This window comes from Thunnus albacares, chromosome 20 (genome assembly GCF_914725855.1).
Source record: "Thunnus albacares chromosome 20, fThuAlb1.1, whole genome shotgun sequence".
Classification (NCBI taxonomy): domain Eukaryota; kingdom Metazoa; phylum Chordata; class Actinopteri; order Scombriformes; family Scombridae; genus Thunnus; species Thunnus albacares.
The window spans coordinates 20,343,912-20,365,456 of record NC_058125.1 but is presented as its reverse complement, the minus strand read 5'-3'; the positions used below and the strand labels follow the sequence as shown (position 1 = coordinate 20,365,456).

Below are 21,545 nucleotides of genomic sequence, written 5' to 3'. Positions count from 1 at the left end.
ACAGTATTCAATAGGGAGCCTGAGAGACGGAGACAGCAGAGCCATAAAATTGAACCCACAGAACCCATAGCCGGACATTAAAAGGCTCTTCCTACCATTTATTTTCTCTCTGCTCTGTCTGATAAGTGTAAGGCAACAGTCACAGTGGCATGCAGCACAAGAAGCTGTGATTGTATAAAATTTCTGTTGTCTGCTTTGGTTTGGGAGCAGCATTGCTGACCTTGTAGATGTGCTGGAATAACTTGGAAACATTTTAGGAATTCTTACCAGTCATTATTATCAGAATCAAACAGGGCAATGGAAACCAAATAACAATGGTTAGATAGCTTGCTTGTTGTGCATTTACAGAAATATGCTTTACTACTTAGGCATATGCCTCATCCTTGAAGTGTGATCACTGTGCAAACCCAACTGCCCTTTTATAGTTGTTTAGGTATGAGTAGGTTTCATCAATGTGGATGGGGTATAAATTAAAAATATGTAATGTTGGAATTAACTAATTACACTCTCCAGTACTAAGGAGGATGCGTGGATAGCCAGGTTATCAAATTGGCACAGTATTGGAAAAAATATGTTTTAAGATTACGATTTACACCAGGAGACATAGTGGCTTGATGGGCAACACTGTCACCACAGAGGAAGAAGGTCTGGGTACAGAGCTCAGGTGAAGAGGACATGCTTTAAGCAAAGCGTTTGTCAGATGGTTGAACAGTGTCTACATCAGAATTAGAGGGGCTGCATCTGATCTACGGTCTTCATGCAGTGATTAGCCAGGTGTGTAGAGGTGAGAAAGTTGGGAGCATTTGAATTTCTTTCTCAAGTTCTCCTATTTCATTCGTAAGACGATTACATTTGTCTGAGTCATGTTTAAGGGAGCGCAAAAATATGAATGCCTCTGAGGAATGATCATTGCATTTCTAGGACAGAGGCAGATTTTTTGGCCAACCTTTAAGTGTGTTCATTTGGAACAGCTATAAACACTTTTGCCTTCAGATGTGGTCGGACGACACGCCATAAAAACTAGTTCATTTCGAGCGTACCCCGCCTTAAATTGTTATGCATTTGCTGCTGTGTTAACAAATTATCCAGTGTTTTCCTGGCAACCAAACAACCATGACCCTGAATACAGATCAGGCATTACAAAAAATAACTAGATGGATGGATTTACACCAGCTTCTGACCACTAGTAAATGTCCCCCCCTCCCTTAGAACTACATCCACAATGAGATATGATCAAAGGCCAGCTCTTGAGGCTGTAGGCTGGGTCTGACCAATACAGAAACCACATGTCCCATGTTCCCACATCCGCTCATGTTCAGACAATACTTTCCTCCTACCAACTCTTCACCTCTCACCTCACGCCCAGCTCTGTGTCTCTGCTAACATCACATTGCACCTTGTTCACATTCCCCATTTCAACTTCCTGAAGAAATAGGGAGGGGAAAAAAGCCGACCGAAGGGTCGACATAAATCTAGGTCAGCTCTCAGCCCAATTTCTGCCACTAAGTGAGTTATTTGTGAGTGCAGCTGAATCATTTATTATAATGGGAAGTCAGTGCGCAAAAGGTAAGGCTTTGTTATTGTCTGACAGAGCTGTGAATGTGAAGAGATGAAGCTGGGAAAATGAAAGTCTAGACTTTTCTCTTGTTTCTCTGATTTTTTTTTCATTTCCTGTGTTAAATTGAATCAGTTTTAAAGGCCATATAGTATCCTGTCCATATTTGAATGTATAACACCAAACAAATATTCAGATTTTAGGTGAAGTGAAAGTGTGAGAGAAATGTTGAAATGAGAAATGTTATTACATGAAATACAGAGAGGCTTAACCCTCCTGTGTATGATATTCAGCATAAATACAAGTTATCTGATGGGAGGGCTGAGCCACAAGGCAGGAAACAGAGGTTGAAAGGACCTCAGATGCTTCTTATTTTAGACGCGATGCACAATAAAGGTCAACCTACCCGTCTGTACATAATGTTAATCACTGTATATATCAAAGATAACCATGGCTGATACATCCCATGGTGAATCAAGACTTCCTGTTTTTGTGTTTGTGTTAAGGACGGGGTCAATCTTCGTATCAGTGCCCCATGTAGACATCTGATGGGAAGCATAACTCTGTCAAGTCTAATTACTGATCCAGCAAGCCCTGACTTCACAATCCAAGCCATGATCATGAGCATCAACAAAGTTTGGCTGAATCAGAGCATAACCTGGTACCCTTGGATCTTCAGGTCTTTTGCCTTAGGTGAAACAAGTGGCTCAGTCTTGATGACCCCTTAAGCAAACGCCAGTGGGGTCAATACAGGGTTAAGGCCCAGGACCAAAGAAAGGGCAAAGAGCATTGTGAAGTTTGCTGAGTCCAACCTGAACACCTCTGCCTCTCTGTGAGCCCTCAGTCAAAGGCAACCAGATGTATCAGGCTTCAAAGCGTCTTCAGAGCACTGTGTCAGCCCTGGGGTCTGTGGAGAAGTGGGGGTGAAACATGATCTTTTAATTTATCTTCATCTGTTGCCACCCGTAGCTTTATTCAAAGGCAGTCGAAGAAACAAACGTCGTGCAACTTATGAACCTGCATCTTCACCATCTTGCTGACAAGTGCACAAAAAAACCACTCAAACATCCTTCTAAGCATTTTGACAGCCATGCTGTCATAAGTCTGGCATACTGGCTACTTGGTCGGGGGGCTTACACACCCCAAATGTGAAGGCTCCCTCCAAATCTCTGACAGTGATGAGAAATGCGTCCCTGTTCGCTGGCTGACCTCAGAACAGCCCCTGCCAGCATGCACTGCACCCCGCCCAGCTGTACTCTCAATAATGTGCTGCACATCAGACAGGGCTGCCATCCCCGCCACCCCCTCTCCCCACCGCCACACCCCCTGTTGAGCTGCCATTACCTGATGAGGAGCGGCAGTAATCAGCCTGATAACTGGTCATTCCTGCCCAATTAGTCCAAATGTTACTTGGCTTAGCTGACCCGGGCCGCATGCTCACCTCAGAAATAAAGCCATTGAGAAATGTGCACCATGTGGATCATATGATTGTGTCAACTCTTGTGTTAATCTACCAAAGGGCAAAGAGAGAGCAAAACATAATTCTCTGGGCAAAAAAGAAGGGGGGTAGACCCACCTAGCATAATCAACGTTTGTCCTGGCTTGAACCATTTAGGGGAAAGTGCTAAATTTTGAAGGAAATAGTGCCTAAGTTTAGGTGTCAGAGTCTTTTTCAATCTTTGTTTTTCCTTAGGTATAAAGAATGCAAATTTTGTGAACTGTGCCTGTGTTCACAGTCCCTTTGTGCACCTACGTCTCCGTTGTCATTAATAATTTCTGGCTGTCTTTATTTCCCCACGTTCGCCTGTCAGTGACTTTAAAGGTTTTTGCCTAATAAGTCTCATTTCACTTCATTAACTTCTGGCTTGGGGGTCTATTCAAGCTGAGATGATATATTACCCGGCGACACACACACAAATGGGCATGTGTATGCAGGAGTTTGCACGCGCACATTTTCTCTCTTTGCACATTTGCACACACACACACACACAGACACACAGACACATATAGACACACTCTCCTGAGTAGCCTGAGGTGCAGTGGTGCACCCGACTCATATGAGTGCAAGGAGACACACACAGGAAGAGAATGAGGGCCTGGATAATGTGCAGTAATGGCGGTAATTGATGCTGGTACTCTAGGAGTACTTTTCAGGCTCTGACTGTGGTTTGCTGCTTTCCTCCTTACAAGCTGTGGGCCCCGCCTACAGCTACAACACAGCACGGCTTCATTCTCCCGGCTAGCCCTCGTGTCATATTCTCATATTTAAATCAAGTTTTAACAATTTTACCTGATCTGCCTTAAAATTAAGCTGAAAGTCATTACCGGCAACATAATCTACTAGGAGTTTGGGAAAGATGCCTAGAATGACTGAAGCAGTTTATTGCATTAGTGCAAATTCCCTGCAGGGTACAATGAGCTTCCCTTGTCTTGTTTGTGTTTTTAGTCACCGGTTGTTATTGTTTGCCTTTTATCACCTTTTATGACTCCCAGCATTTTCTCCTTTGGAGGCATGGGATGTTGTTCACCGCAGTAATCTGTAATCAGCAAACTAGATCTCCAGTAAACCCACTTGTTTCCTCGATGAATGTGGCAGGGAAAATGGAGCTGTGGTTAATGCATGGGTTGTTTTGCCTCCGAGAGAGAGAGAGAAACTGTGTTTGTGATTTTTGGTCTCGCTGCAATGAGGGAGGCGCTGTATCTAGAAAACAGGCGAGATGGAACCTTGAATGGACACTCAGCTCATTGGAGTCAAATATCTGGTGGAGTGCCAGAATGACACGACTCATTAGTTTTCTTAATGATGACTTATAGCCTGTGTGTGTGTGTGTGTTTGCATCAGCCACATTGTTTGATGAAAACTATGGGTACTTTGTGACAATTAGGAGATGTGGTGAGAGATTTTTCGCAAACCGTATTTTTACATTAAGAGCATTAATGTGCGGTCTTTTTGTGAAACAAGTTGTAATCCCGGAAAGAACAGAAACACATCCTGCAAAACTACCACCACTAATTCTGTGCCTTTGAGAGTTTACAACGGGTGCAAAGTTAGTTGACTTTTAAGGATTCAGTCTCCAACTAAAAGTTTCAGGATTTTACAACCATTTTCTCCCTGACATTGAGGCAATTTCAAAGGTATCATAGATTTTCTGTCTTGGCCACTCATCTAAAACAAGGTCAAGGATTTTGAGGTGTATTATATAATCTATATCCTCCCATAAAGACTGTTGTATTCTAAAACTGATTTGGCCCCCTCTGGCCCACTGGCAACCCCAGGAGCCTGAGTGGCAGCTGAGCTCAGTCAGGACATTGTTTCATGAAGGAAATACGGCCTTGCCAAAATTCTTTGGATGCTACAGTTGCATTTATATCATCTGCTACGGAATATGAAATATGAGACTGTCATTGAAGACAGCTTTATAGTGCCAGTTGTAAACATAATCTGGGGCTCGGTTTAGGCTAAATGAGTACTACCACTTCCCATAGCTGAATAAACTGGCAATGAAGTTTTTTGAACATTTGGAACTTTTTTTTTTTTTCCAACTTAAAGCCTTTATGCATATACAACAAACTGCATATATTCTTCAAATGATATCTTCTTGCAGCGACAGTACACTATAAAATTCTTAGTTTATATTTTCTCAGGCTTTCAGACCGCATTCAACTTTAATGTTGGAATAAAAACAGGAAGTCTTCGTCAACACTCTTGAAAATTAGCCTTCAAACCACTTTAAGATAAAGCAGTAAAGCATCCAGTGCAGTTTCAAATGTACTAATTCTGTTAAGTTCACACTCGAAGATGAAGAAAGGAAACTTTTTCCTTTTTTTTACGAGCCTCTAAAATGACAAGTTAAAAGCTGTTTTTATTTATTGCATTCTTTGCCTGTAAATTAACTCCTCTCACTCAGAATTTTATGTTTGCAGAAATGAATTGGCTTTGGCCTTGTGCTGCATGCAATTTTAAGGCGATTTGTAAATATTAAAGTGTTCTTTTACAGGCTAAGTGGGTTCGATGTGCCAAAAGCTCCCTCAATGGGCTTCTCAATGGCCTCATTCTCCTCTCCTCGTCAGTTGCTTTGAAGATCAGAGTGCAGAGTGTTAGTCTGTTATTAGTATGTCTAAAAAAAGTACCTAACCTTCATGGTGAGTGTGTGTGTGTGTGTGTGTGTGTGAGTGTGTGAGTGACTGTGTACTTCTCTGTGTGTGCGTACATGTGTGCCATTGCTTCCAGAAATCTGAGAAATCCTTTCAAGTAGGAGGGGAAAATGTGATTTTACAAGGGGAGGAGAGAGAACTCCCCACCTCCTTCACCTACATTCTCATCTTCCCGGGGGGAAAGGATAGAAAAGGAGAGTCTACTGCAGGGATTCTGGGCTAAAATTCCCATGTTTTTGCAACATCTACATATAGAAAATGCTCCATCGGTTGCTGTAAGACGCCTTGCTAATGCAAATTGTTGCAATTGATAAGGTTTTGAGTGCCAGTCAGGTCTGTTTCTGTAGCTTTGTAACCTAGTCTCCTCAGCAGTTGTGAAAGTAGCCAGCCAGTCAGTCACTATTGTGCATCTTAAAACACAAAAGGACAGAGGGGTGGCCCTGCTTCTGGATGAGATTAATTTACAAAAGATTTATAGGCCGACACTGAAACCAAAACGCAGGAATGCAGCCTCCACCTACTCCCACTTTTTCTTTGCTCAGATCTGAGGACTCACGGTTTTGCCAAGAAATGCCAGTGGTTCAGAACTAATTTGAACCCAATCCTGATGCTCCTGGTTAGTGTGAAATGTTGATGACATGAAGGGTAAGTAAGTGAGGTTTTGTAAGAATATCTTGAGTTTCTTGGGGATTCGGGGAGAGAGGTGTGGCTCATTTTATAGAAATGTGGAAAATGATTGTAAATGTAGAAATTCCACTCTGGGGCTCCATGAGAATCCACTGGGCAGGCCACTGTTAAATGGGACTTGATGATATATGTGCTACAGCAAGGGCCATTGTGTGAGGCCTGCTGCATCAATGCTTGTTGGCCCTGTTGAGGGGAAAAATGAATGTCACTCCTGATTCACATGATGAAGATATTTCATCTTGCTGTGAACTCAGCAGGTCCTTGTGCTGCATTTGCAGAACTATTCCCTCTTCCCATCAGGTTCTGTTTCTCGGAGAGCAAACATTTTCCACTTGCCCACAAAAATAAGGGTATGCTTGAAACTGGTTGATGGAATGTACACATAAATACTCTGTGGCAATATCAAAGGGTCATGCAGTGCGACATATGCTTGCATTTTTGGAAAATCTGGATTAGACCTTAAGGCCAACGCTTAATTTCACAGGGTTAAAACAACTGTGTCTTTTTAACCCTGAACTTATGTCGTGCAGTAACGTATAGCCACACACAAACCCTTTGACTTCGCACACTTGCAATTTAGTACCAACCGTGCGTGCATGCACTCTTACCAACCTGTTCTAGTTTAACCCCTTGACTCTCCACCTGCCTTCTATCCCGCCGCACCCACCAAGACTTCACGCAACAACCTGCTCCGCATATTCTGCACTCCAGGCATACTTGACCCTTGTGTACCTATTATCTCCAGGTCAGTTAGGGCACTGCTCACACACCCAGGCATAGCCGTGCATATGGACAAACAACAAACAGACACTCCTAGGTTAGGGGAATGCACACATAGTTGCAGACCTGAACCCTGAGATGGCCTTTGACAATCTAGACTAATCATTTGCTGTGTTTGCTATAAAGGCTAACCTCAAAGTAACCAGCTAAATAACAATAACCTTTAAGGTTAAATGTTGTTGAAATTGGGATAAAGTTTGAAAAGCAGTTCTCTTAGACTTTGTCAGTCTGTTATCAGTTTTTAAAAAAGGAGTAGGGCAACTTAACCTCTACATGCTGGCTTTGTTCCTGTATTTGTTAGAAAGACCTCATATGTATATATTTTTCTTCCAACAGCCATTGGCATTCGTCTTCCTCTTTTGAGAACATGTTAACACCTAGTTTTCTTCAAGGGATTTGTGGAAACCTATACTTAAAATCTGGCAAGGAGATCTGTTTATTTACTTCTAGAAAGTTCATGCAATGTGTGTTCATCCAAAAGAACTTAACAAGTCAGCTTTTCGGGGCACGTTTTTTTGTTTACAAGTGCCCATGTGGCTGCCATCGTGTGGAAGATGGCAGCTTGTTCTCATGGTGGTGTATTGTTTAGAGTGGCGTGTTCTGTGGTTTGTCTGACCTAACCACATGTTATGTCTCAACAACCTTTCTGAGACCAGCGGAGGGGGAAAAAAACATACGTTCAAAGGAAAAATGAGAAACTTTGCTCTCATTCTCTTCTGAAACAAAACAGATCGGATCCAGTCTGTTTACTTTTATATATGGAAAAGGCCAATTGTCCAATGTTGTGCAACTTCTCATTGACAAGAAATGGAAGTTAGCTTGGCAAAGTACACTGCTGCTAAGGATTATGGTTAACCGTAACGCTAACAGTAATAAAATAGAGTCACACTCCTTTTAAAAAGTCTTCTTTTGCATAAACAGTTATTTGTATTCATGGTTTCAGCTGATCTACTGTTTGTCAGAATCAGGCCAATGGTCAGGTCATAATTTGGTAGCCTTTTATAAACAAATGATGGTCTGCCTAAATGATACTAATTTTACATTTTACTTTTCTGACTTTTAACTCAGTAGTTACTGTATAGAAATGTAGCACTTAGGAATGTCCCAAAATCTGATATTTGGCAAATAAGCACAAGTTATACATTTTATACAAATCCTTTCCAGGTTTATTCCTGTTTGGAAGCCTCTGAAGAAAACATAGCTAAATGAAAATTGCTGTTGTCTGTGAGTGTTTAAATGTTACAGCCCTATAAGTCATGTATTCTACATTACTGTTAACCAAAATATGGAACAGTTGTTACAATTTGAAGCCTTGTGTGACATGTTTTTGGAGATTATTTAGCATAATTTGTTTTTAAATCAATTGGTATCTTGCTGTAGATTTGATTGTATATTTGTTAAGATAACTTTTTACCAAATGAATTGAGGTCAGATGGTGCAAAAACCACAAGCAGTCAGATGATTTGACAGCTTTTAAACAAACCCCAGGTTAACTAAACCTATTTAAAAGAGAAAATTGAAGGTGAACAGTAAAAAACTGTACATTGTAAATATCTATCACAGTTTACAGACCGACTTGACCTACCATACTGTGTTTGTTGTGCTTGTCGGACTTCCCCAGATCTCTTTTACTTTGGTGAGCACACTGCTATTATAATCAAAGCAATGGCCAAAGCTATAAAAATGATATCCAAGTTGTAGAAAACCTGGATGATCCTTTAACAAGCAGAGTGACAAACTAAAATCTAGTCCTTGGTCACATGTTTCTATGACATCAGCCAGATTATCAAGTGTGAGCTGAATCTCTCTCCTGGAATAACAGACTTGTAACAAACCATTATATGTGGGGGTTTTCTCTCCACGCTGCATTCTCAAATGCTGTGATTTTCAGTTTCTCAAAGCTGAAAAAATGCCAATAAATAGGAGCCTAGAGAAAAGAATGCTATAGCTGAAGAACAGACATGTCTATCACTCACTCGTAGCACTCGGCCTATTTTCTCCGCATTTAACGGGGTCTTACAGAGTGTATAGGATGCATTGGAATGCAAAAAGAGCATGAAAAGAAGCCTCTTCCTTGTGGCGGGGGTCCCCAAAAGGATACGCGCATAAACTAAAATGGAGGGTAAAACCCCTTACTCCATCTCCTTCACACACACAAAGACATGCACGCACACACACACACACACACACACACATACACACATGCAAAAAACAACCTGCTCACGCTGTCTCTCACAAATATACACACATACATTAACCTTTCTTTCTTCCTCTCTCTTTCTTGCCCCCACACACACACACACACTCGCACGCACCGACCCACACACAATCATGTACCCACAAACACGCACACACACACACACACACACACACACACAAACACCGCCCCAATTGAAACGGCTCCTCTGCACCAAGGCTGGAGGAGAAAATAGGGGGTGGAATTAAAAGTGCTGAGTGAAAGAGAGAGGAGGAATTGGGGGGGAAGAAACAACAACAACAATACAAACTGGGGAAGGAAGTGAGGCTGAAAAGAGGGAGATGTGTTTGAAAAGAGAGAACAAGGTTAGGGGATGGGAAGAGCATGGAAGATGAGAAAAGGCAGCAAAGATGAGGCCGAAAATAGAAAATGTGTTTATTCCTCCTTTGATGAGAGCAGTCTGATTCTCTTGTGTGCATGCATCATGTGTGTGTCTGTGGTTTTCCTTGACTGGAGGAGTTCCTCTTGTCTCTCTGGTGCTGTCTTGTTCTGTGGTTATGACTATGATGAGTGCAACAGGATTATTTTAATCATGTCTTCTCCTTGCTGGACAGCCGTTACACGGTGTGCATGTTGTCCACGTGTAACACAGGTGATGAAAACGCTGCATGCTTTATTGAAAACAAAACACTTTCCTGTAGCATCTCTGCATAAACCAAACTTATTCAACTGTCATTAAAACTCTCTCCAATTCTTGGTTTTATCACATTTTAGATCAAAATCTTTTTAGTCATTTATATAAGAGCACAAACTTGCTTACGTCCACACCGTGCTTTATCTTGTATGTGTATAAGTGATGCATTGCTGAGGAGGCTTGCCTATGGGCCAGGACGCTTTGTGAGGCCTTGTGAAAGGCTCCCTGAAAGGAGCCGCCAGTCCATGCCCGGCGGATTTAGGGGAGTGAGTTTAGGGGGTCAGCATGGTCACCCAGGGGATAAATGCCTCCCATTGTCTGTTCTAAGGAGATGCTCTCAGTAGGGAGTCTATAAAGCCCCAGTGGCAACACTAACACCCAGAGCTCTGGGGCTCCCTAGGGGAACACCCCAGGACACTCAGACAGGGATGGGGCTCGTAGTCTGTCTTGGGGAGAAACAGCTGAAGGGCCCCCCGTATGGTTTGGTAGTCTGCTAGGTTCGTCATCAGTCATCAGGAGTTCTGACAAGGTTGGGTTTGTTGGGTTTCTTGTGGCACCACAGATTCGCTCTCATCCTGAACAGTAAGAACAGGTCAACAAATAAGTGCATGAGATGTAATCGCTCTGAGCCTCACAGAAAATCCCCTGAACACCCCTAAAACAGAAAATGAAACAGAATGGAGCCTTTGTTTGTTGCAAATTGGCACAAGCTTTTTATTCCTCGGGTTGGAGTGGAAACAAGAAGTGTAGGTATGTGTGTGCATGTTTGGCAGTATATGGTCATGTGTACACATTTACCTATACCTATATATAGACCGTGTGTGTGTGTGTGAGTACGTGTGTTATTATGTATACGTGGTGTGAGTATGCAGGAAGCGGAGGGGGCGGCGTCTCATGGGGTCTTTTGTGGAATGTTTCTGCTCGCTCCGTCTCAGAGCCATGAGATGGGCAAACATGAAATCAAAGTGGAAAAGCCCCACAAAGGGGTGGAAGGAGGATGACTAGGGTCTGGATGGGGGTAGGAGCAGGGAGGGAGGGAAAGGGTGGCTTGTCCCAGCACCCCAGGCCCCAGAAAGCACCAGGCCCCACAGTTCCATGAAAAGAGCCCTTATGAGGACCTGGCTGTTCCGCCTGCGTCGGATTAAGACCCCAAACCCACAGACTGCCAGCACGGTATATCTATGTCCTATTTTATCACTCACTCTCACAGCATTAGCAACCACTGCACAACAACAACACAGAAAAGGAGGGACACATGCACATTGTTTTTCTCATGCATGAGGACACATTATTGATACATACCAGACATTTCGAAGTTGTGTCTTTGTGAGTCTTCTTTATTAAAATAACGCAACTTAATGAATCCTGTGAGCCCGCAGTTTGTTTGGTTGCGCTGTAAACAGAGACACAAGTTGCTCTTCTTCTGTAGCCTTTCAAGGTGCGTTTGCTGCCCCCAGTGATCAATACATGTGTCACATCTAATTGAACTCAAGGACCTGTATTATTAAAAGTCATTTGCCATCACTATCAGTAACCACAAGCTGTTGCCAAATCAACCATGTCCTTAAATTAAGGATTACAACTCAATCTGATTCGGAATAAATTCAATGCTATTGTTTTTAAATTTTTGCTTTCTGGAATATCTGTGCATGGCAACAATGGGATTAGATTGCAGATTAACTATTCATTTTCTTTGTCCTTCCGCAGGAGAGCCTAGTTTGCTGTAAACTGCAGAGAACAGTGATTTTTGGATGCCTCATATGCAGATGAAAATCAGTTTAAACTGATCTGCTCCTTTAAAGAAGCAAAGGTATTTTAAAAAACCGAAGATTAGCTTTATATATACAGGCAGTAGTAGTAACAATTAGAGCTGCAATGATCAGTTGATTAATCGGTTAGTCGATTGACAGAAAATGAATTACCAACTATTTTGGTAATCGATTAATCTTTTTGCATCATTTTTTAAAGAAAAAAGAAAAATAAAGATTTTCAAATGTGAGCATTTTCTGGTTCCTTTAGTCTTCTATGGTAGTAAAATAAATATCTTTTGGTTTTGGATGGTTGGTCGGCACAAATCAATACATTTGAGGAGGTCGCCTTGGATTCTGGGAAACAGTGATTGTCATTTTTCACCATTTTCAGGCATTTTTCCATTAATCGAGAAAATAAATGACGATTTATTAATCGATAGTGAAAGTTGTTGTTAGTTGCAGCCCTAGCAACAATAGTATCAAAACAGCCACAAATTGAGTAAAATGTTAAACTTATAGAGTGCCCACATTTCTATGCTACACTTGAATATTCTCACACCAAAACCAATTTGCATGTAATTGACATGTCTGTTCTGCTAACTAAATGATTGCAGATCTGACATGCAAAGAGAGGGCTGCTGAAAGGGACCGTGTACCGGGTATCTTAGCAATTATACTGTAAAATGTGTATCACCTCGCTGAAAGGGCTTTTGTGGTTTCCGCCCGCAGGGCATTGTTCTTTAGTCTGGTGCACTGTTAGAGAATTACAAATGTCTAAATGTCATTTTCATTTAGCATGCCTCTGAATAATACACACTACAGTATGCATATATTTAACTCGTTGTCAGTGTCCTAAGGCCGCCTCTAAGACTATACTCGCACAAAACGCTGCACCCCCTGTCGCTTTCTCACACGCACATACGGTACTCATACAGTCCAGATCCCTGAACGTCTTAGAATAAAGGGATGTCATGCTCCAAATAGGATCTCCCGTTCATCCAGAGGTAATGATGTATAGCTCATAATGGAAGTAACTATCTAAGTGGCTGTATTTGGGGAGATTGATGCTACAGGTAATTGGACAGTTATGAGCAAGAAAGAGAGAAACAGGGTGAACGTGAGAGAAAGGGGAAGCCAAAGAATAATTTATGGATTATGCAGAAAAGAAAAAAAAAAAACCTCCACTTGGAATTTTCCCATATTTTTTCTGAGAAACTGTGTTTTGTTTGTGGATACATCATTTGAATGAGTGTACGTACTTGCCCAGTTTTCGCCCTAAGTATATGCGTCTTGGTTCTTGTGTGCTCACTTTGTGTATATCTGTGCCTGTGTGTGTGTTAAGGACTGGAGGGGAGGGGTGGGGGGGGAGCAGGCGCAGCAAAACCTTTGTAGCTTTGTAGCTCCTAGTGTCACCAGAGCTGAGACCCTCATCTCAAAGGGGTGTCTGCTGGGGATTGGGAGGTGCAAGGTGAGGTGCATGTCTGCTCCCTAAATCTTCCATCCCGTAACTGCTAAGAAATAATCCCCCAGCAGGTCGTTTGTGGCGGGGAGGAGGGGTGCAACCGAATCTTCCTTTGTTCAACACAGCCTTTACCACATCAACCTTCTGACACCCTCTGTGTTAACATCTGTGTGTGTCTGGGCGTCTCTCCGTTTGTGTCTCTGTTTGAGTCTCTTGGGCACACACATGTATAAGTGAGAGAGTGTGTGTGTGTGTCTTATAGATAAAAAAAATTGAGAGAGAGACTACCTTTGTGTCGGTCTGCCAATTCTAGAGGTGCGAGCCAACAGTTTGAGCCAAGTTCATAAATGCGAGAGTGAAATAAAAAGTTGTTGATCACACTCTGAATAATTGAGAAGCAAAGTTAATAAAACTTTCACTTGTGTGTCCTTTGAGCCAACATCTATAAATCTATAAGGTAGTGATGCAGTATTGGTTTTTCCTCAAAGAAGTGTAGTCTTGTTGTACAAGTAGAGCAGTGTAAAGCAGTGTTTAGTCATTTCAGTCCAAAATCTTAAAATGTGATTTTAATCCAGGATTTGGTACAGAAGCCTTAAAGAAATAGTTTAATAGTTTGGGAAATAAGCTTATCCCCTTTCTTGCTGGGAGTGAGATGAGCGGATCAATACTACTCTCATTTCTGTTCAGGAGACTTGTTGTCACTGTGAGGTTACCAGGCAACCAGCAAAGGCTCCAGGAAGTCACTGCACTGCACTGCATGCAAGAAATAGTCCCACACCTAATCCCTGTAAAGCCATAAATTTTTACACTTTGTTTGTTGTAGGGATTAAGCAAACGAGATATGACGTGTAATTAGTGAGCTTTGGTAGCTGTACGCAGGTTTTGTTACCTTTGGATGGAGCCAGACCAGCTGTTTGTGGACACACCTTTACAATAAGCATGTACATAGAAAAAAAAGCTTAATCATGCAGGTACATGATGTTGACAAGGACTCAGACTACTGTTAGCCGTGCCAAGGCTACCCTGTCTCCCCTGACTGTGGGCACATTTTCCTTTCGGACACCCCATTAGGTCACCGACATGAGGTCACCTCTGTTTACTGTCCCCCACCGACCAGCCAATTCAACTCAACCAAGGTGTGTGTGTGTCTGTACGTGTGCACATGTACAGTATGCATGCCAATTAGTGGTCCACTGCAGACTGATTACCTGTTTATCTTGCTGTAGAGAAAAGTAGGTTGGGCTGCTCTCAGAATACATTACCTGTGAGTGTGTACGTGTGTGTGTGCGTGGGCGTGCGCACGCCCGCACACGCGCGTGTGCTTACGTGTGTTTATCCTGCTAGGCCTGTGATGTCAGCGCTGTCTGGCGACAGGCTGATTAATGTCTGAATGTTTTCCAGCTATTTACTCAAGAGCCCTCACACTGGGCACACACACTCACGGGTAAAAAGAGAGAGAGAGAGAAAGAAGAATGGATGTGAAAGGGAGAAAAGTAAGGAATACAGATGAGTTACAAGAAGAAAGACTGGGAAATACATGAAATAGAGGAAAAAAAGAGGCAAACTAAAAAACAGCAATAAAGACGGAAGGACAGTAGGAGGATGAGGGGAGGCATCTACTTTTATTAAGATGGACATTGCAATCATCCTGACTTCCTCTGACTTGATGACTAATCTAATGTCCAAAGTATCATTGATAGTGGGTCTGTCCGGGATCGTTAGCCAGAGAACAGAGCGACGCCAGGAGCGCGGTGGCCTGTAATAGGACCATCTGACTCATGTGTAATAAGGGGAGTCTTGTCATGACAGGATTTCTGAGCAATTATTGGACTCTCTAGGCCGCGCTCAGTGTCTTTGGCACTAAAAACCCTTATGAACGCTTCCTTCTCGCATGTCATGTTCTCTCATTCACACCCTCACTATCCTTCCCCTCCTTCGATCTTTGCCCCGCTCTTCCTCGCTGTCTGTCCTCCTGTCTTCTACTTCCATCCTTCCCCCGCTGCACAGAGATTAATTCCTGGCTGGCTCCAGAGAGAGGTTCATTATCAAGATCGTTGAAGGATCTATAGGGTTGTCGACAGCCGCGCAGATGAGGTAGTCGCGCTAAAGGTCTCGTCACAGCTCCTTGGGAAGAACGGGGCTGAGGGAGTTTTGTTCGGCAAGAGACATCATTATGACTAAGTGAAGTTGCTGTCAAGTTGGCAGGGAGAGTCAGAAGGAGCAGGATGGAGGAGGTGGCAGTGGTGTAGAAGGGGGGGGGGACAGTTGTTATGTGATTCACTAGGAGCCAACTCCTCCAGTGTAGTCTGGAGTTAATTAGCAGAGCTATTATCAAGCCTTGTTCATCCGCACAGATGAACAGACAGCCGCTCTAATCTAACCACTCTCTGACGTAGTCTGGGGATCTAATATATTAGATTTGTTAGCTAGCGCTGTGAAATGGTTGCACCCACCCAACATCAAATAAGTATATCATAGATTAAAGCATTTAGGGAGAATGGTGCCAAAGTGCTGTTTTATTGACTGCCTAGTATAAGCTACAGCTTTTATCTCATAGAAACATTTGATCCCTTTCCATGTACATGTATGGTTGAATGGATCTAATATTGTGGGTGGAATAAATAGAGACATCATTAATGAAGGCTATCTCTCTTTCTCTCCCTCTTTTCTATCTCTACCCCTCCCTTCCCTTCTTTTTTTTTTCCTCAGTTGCAATATTAGCAAACGTCCCGATTGTGTCTCCTCAGACTCAGACATCACAACGACACCAAATCTCCTGGAAGCACGAGGCAAGGGGGGAAGAATTCAGCTTAGCTGAGAGACGGCGTGGATATCAGGCCCCTGCAGAATCCCCTCCTCCCGTCTCTGTTTCTCTCTCTTTCTCTCTCGCTAACTTTTCATTCTGTGCCGTGGAAGATTTACTGTAATCTGGCAGATCAAAGGCAAGCATCGCAATCCTATTCCCCTAATCCAGTTTGATGGTGACTTTTGCACATGTAATAACACTGGCAAAAAGAGAGATCGCTTATAAGCCAAGTTTTTTTTTTTTTTTTTTTTTGCCTTCCCTGCCTCCGTTGTCACAGTAATAATCATATTTATGAAAACAGAATCAAAGCCAGATCTATTTTAGTCTCTGATTACATATTACATTAATCATCATGTCAAAACTGCTATTTCTCACAGTAACATATATGCTAGTGATAATATCTGCTCTCCATTTCCATTCAATTTAAAGTAGATCTTTATTGCCATCACATAATTTCTTTTTGAGCAACTTCTATCCATTTGTATGTCTGAATATCAATATTTCTCTCCGGTGCAAATAGATTTGTCACATATTAGCATCAAAACATCTGGTTATTCTTAAAACGTAAGACGTTTCCAGACCAGGGTGCGGTGACCCTTAAGGGTTCTTGCAAGGGTTTAATCAAGTCCCCTCTCATATCGTGTCTGACAGCCCAGTCATATTTTAACAGCCCTCAAAGATGTAACTCATTTGATTTAGCTAAATGGGAAACAATTAACACTGACATCCCCTTCGAGGCATTTTTCAGTTCCTCTCCCCTCTGTGCTTACTCCTCTAGCCACTGAAATCCCTTTGAAGGGGCAGATGGCAGGAAGAATCAGGAAAGAGTTACCTCATTAATCCCTACCTATAATTTCTGCCACACAAAGGTGAAACGCAGAAGGGAAAATATTACCAAGAGGATGCTCTCAGTTCTGAAACGGCGATGGTTTTACTCTGATGTTTAATAAAGCGCTTAAAACATGTCGTCTTTCTTGCTTTCTTGGCTGGAGTATTATCTCCTCTTACTTCCCTCTTTTTGGCATCACGCTACCAAAAGAAAACACTCTTGCCTTTAGCGTGTTTATTTCAGTATATACACACACTTAATACAGCTACTTTCGTATCCACTTCTGTGCGCCACACATCTGCTCTAATCTACTAAATTTTATTATCTCCATCTTCATAAACATTTAACTAGACTTTGGCAGCTTCGTCTGAACTCATCATTCAGTGGTCCTCGCTGACAGTATGACAAACAAAAACTAGACATTTTTAAATTTTTATCATTGTCATCTGTTTCTCATGCACCCAAACCTCAACTGTTTACATTCGCTGTTACAATTGGGGCATATCTCAACAACAAAAACGCCATGTTGATGTTTTACCCAACCGCTCTACTTTTCTACTCGCGTTTCCTGAAAGGGTTAAAACACATACTGTATGTATTTATTTGTCTCGGATTTGCATGCAGTTGCAGAAAACTTCAAGGGTATAATTTGCTCATTGTGCCTTCTCATCTCAGTGGATAATTTTGCAGAGTAATCATTGTCTCTTTGAACAGAAAAACACACACACACACACACACACACACACATTCCTTATTTTCACACAGAAATGAAAAGCAGCCCAATTGCACATGTCGGATTAATGTGGAAAACTGCGGTTGCTCTGCTTCAAATTCAAAAATGTTTCTTCATTTTCTGTTTCTGCTCTTTTTTTTTTTTTTTTTTTTTTTTTTTTTAGTTGAAATGTTGATGGATCCATTAGTGAAATACTTACTGCTGGAATAATATACTTTCTATAATATGCTCAGTCTTTAATCCTTTGTCATGAGCTGCTAAATATGGTTGCTGACTGAAGCTTGAGGGGAGTTTCTGCTCTCACAAGTGTAGAAACCTGTGGAGTAGATAGCCCCTAGTGGTGGCTTCAGTTATAGCACTTTCATAAAGTTGACTCAGGCCCTTTCCTTTACACCAATAGTGTCTCTTTTGCTGACATAGTATCTTTTTAATGATGATAAGTAGGTTCATAAATGGAAAATATTTTCCAAACCAGTGCAGTAGATTAAAAAAAGGAGAAATATGATAGCGACAAGGAAATATAACTATTTTACCATCTTCAAACAAGATGTGTCCGGACTCACAAACCCATAGGCTAAAAGATATTATACTCCAGATCTGTTCAGTTAATGTCTCATTAAAGGAAATTTATGAAGTTTCATTTATGAAGAATTTGGTTTGTACAAATGTCATTCATGACCCTCAAGTTGTGTAACTGGAACTTTTTAATAATATACAGTGTGCACAGTATTGTTGCATGCAAAGTTAGAAACAGGATCTGTGCTCAGGCTAAACCAGCTCAAGCCAGAGCAATATATGACGTATTACCAATCCTGTGTCAGAAACCTCCATGAAACAAGTCTTTTCAGTCATTCAGGTTTATAATCAGGTTTATTTTAAGACACTCTCGGTAAGGGTGCTCTGTGAACCGGTGTGTTTACTGAGAAATCTGGTTTATTGTTTCACATTTCTGTTTTGCTTTGACGTCATCTCGGTTTATGTAGCATTTCACCCTCAGTTTATTTTCCTTGGTGTGATGTCGAGATTGTGTTCTCTTTAAACAGGCACCGGGTGAAGAATGAAACGAGTGAATGAATGAAAAGGCTCGTGAGCTGTTGCCAGCGCTTATCAAAAGATGGAGAGATGGATGGAGAGACGGATGGAGAGATGGACATAGAAGATGGATGACTTGATAGTTTGATGGGATGGATGCGCGTGTGGGTGGAGATGATCATTGGGCATGTTTGGGTAAAATTAGGGCGTGCTCCTCTGTGTATGTGGCAGGAGGGGCGGAGGCACGGACGTGTGGGTGCTCATGCATGCTCGTATTTGTGTGTGTGTGTGTGGATGTAAGTGCGTGTGTGTCTCTGTGTGTTGCAGAGGTCCTGTCAGTGAACACGAATGATTAATGGGCTTCTGCCACATGAAGGAGCCACAGACTAAACCCCACAGCCTTAACTGGAGCATAGCATACCTCACCTCTTCCTTCTTCTTCCCTCCTCCTTTTCCTCCTCCTCTTTTCCTCGTCCCTCCTCCTAGCCATGGGCTTGTTTTCACACCTGCTTGTAGCTCTCAAAGAAGGGAAGTGTTTTTTTTTTTTTTTCTTTTCTTTTCTGCAAGCTGTGCATCTGCAGCGTGGTAAAATTGGGCGGCACCACGGAGAATCGGACGTTAATGGAAGCGGAAGAAAAAGAAGCTTGGAGGTGCAACGGAGCAAAGTGTTCGAATGTTTAAGTTTGACACGACAAATAAAAATGTGAGCTAATCGGTGATTGATGAGCCCTCGTATTCCCAAAACACTGACTGTCACAGCATCACTATTGCGTGTGCTGGGTGGAGCTGAAGAAGAGTTTGGAGGCTTAAAGGGTGAGAGGGATTTTCAGTGTGGGCTTCCTCTCCTGACTCTGTGAGCTCAGAGCTCCAGGTGTCCCGCAGTTGGAGGGCCTTTGGGGTCAGTGTTTTGGATGACTGCGGATGTACCGGTGGTGCAGGGCCATTTGGTTTCAGTAACTCTGGTTGGTCAATGGCAGCATGTGGCAGGCGCCACATATGCCAGAGGAGGGGACGATGATGACGGGTGGCCTGAGTCACTTTTGGGCAGACGCACTGGCACGGCACCAGAGGTGGAAATGTGTGTGTCTGGATGTCTGTGAGCTCACCGGATGCATGTGATTGATGAACATTCGGTTGAACGTGGACAGGCATGGCAGAGTGTGACAAATTAACACTGTACACCCCTTTCTTTCAGGATTGTGCACACACACAATGTGGAAAGTCTTGCCAGACCGACACCTGTCTTTTCTGTTCCAGCAAGGCAGCTCTGATGATGTGTCAGCCGCTGGTATTCATTCATATACAGTCTAATCAGGAAGCAGTGAGACAGCAATTCATGTTCACCCCAGGCTCAGGCCGGATGGGGGCCAACAGACTTAATCATCATATGGACCTTGTGAACCAGGATTCATTAGCCAGATGTTAACCAACATGGAGCAGAATCACAGTTGATCTTACGGGGATACTGTCACTTTTCTTTTCCTGTCATGCTACTCATTGTCAGTCATATTCCCTTTGAGTTATGAGGAATTAGGGGTGTGTCTGGAGTTGCTTTCTAAGTGCTGTTACCTTGCACAATAAGAACTCCGCATCATGTTCATTGCCAAATTAGCTTTAACCTCAATTTCACTGCCTTAAATTTGAATCTGTGCACAATATATCATACACATAGGCAAAAATACAAATGTTTTACGTAAGTCAGTAGTCTTTCCAGTTTGTTTTTATAATATGAGATGTGTTTTTGTTTGAAATGTAGTCCTCTCATCATGCTTTGCTTTTCCTCTGTGATCAAAATTGTGCAAACAAAAGTGAAACATTTTTTTATATCTCCATGCTTCTCATCAGTGTACTCAGATTAGCCATTGTTGATCTCCTCCAATTTATTTAATTGCCTTTGATAATGCATTTTATGTGTAAATATCTCATTTTGTGTTGTGAAATTCATTTCATAAGCGACTTTATACTTTAGGCATACCATAAAAGATCAAATTAGAAGTTGTAGGAGAGACATGAGCAGTGTTATACAGCTCAGGTCAGGTTCATCATCTGATCTTATATTTGTTTGTGATAAAGGCTACACTCACAATAAAGAAGAGTATTAAACTGGAAATTTGAAGAACACAAATAAAACATTGAGATAGACATTTCATGACCATCAATCTCAAACCATTATGTTTATTTGTCTTTCTCTATTTTACTTGATCCTTTTTCCCCCCTTCATTCTGTTTCATGTGCACGCTCGTTGCTCTCAGCACCACTTCGTAATGCTATAAACAGTATCCACTTAGACTAGAGTTGCCAATTTATCTTTGTCCTCTTTTTCTAGCACCTGATTTCTTTTGGATTAAATGCAAGTGCTTGTCTTAAAGGGATGAATGTAAGTATTGCAAAAGCTCATTCCCAAAAACCTCAATGCAACCTGGCAGCCTCACAGATGTGGACTGGCAGCTAATTTCAATCATTTGAATGTGCTGCCCAGTAGCTGAGTTAAGCACCGAAGCAGCATAAGTCTGAATAACGTTCCCTACGGATCTTTCGACTTAAATTGTGAACTGTGAATCCAGTCCTTTGCCACAATATGTTTCTTTCTTTATAGCTGTCCACATTTCTCCGTTTCTTCCGCACATGACTCTCTAACTGCATGTGTCCTCGCACCAGTCCGGAGTGTTGAGGCCAGGCTTTGTGAGCAGAGCTGATAAGGGCTCACTTCAGTTCCTTGCTCTCACACAAACAGCTTCCCTACTCCATATCCACTTAGTAAACATCCTCCGTCGAATCAGGCTTCTGCATGACTGCTGTTATTGGTTGGTAGTGTTAAAGTGAGCCTATGCAAAATGGTGCCCAACAGGGCAAATGAAAGTCGA

At 42.2% G+C, this 21,545-nt stretch overlaps 1 long non-coding RNA gene across 1 annotated transcript in view; it reads left to right on the top strand.

The window, feature by feature from the left end:
- LOC122971814 overlaps window positions 1-16,384 on the top strand; it is a 92,644-nt gene extending 76,260 nt beyond the window's left edge. Inside the window, exon 2 of the long non-coding RNA XR_006399566.1 lies at window positions 15,991-16,384. This is a non-coding gene — a long non-coding RNA (uncharacterized LOC122971814). The remainder of the gene's footprint in view (window positions 1-15,990) is intronic.
- The last annotated feature ends 5,161 nt before the right edge of the window (window positions 16,385-21,545 follow it).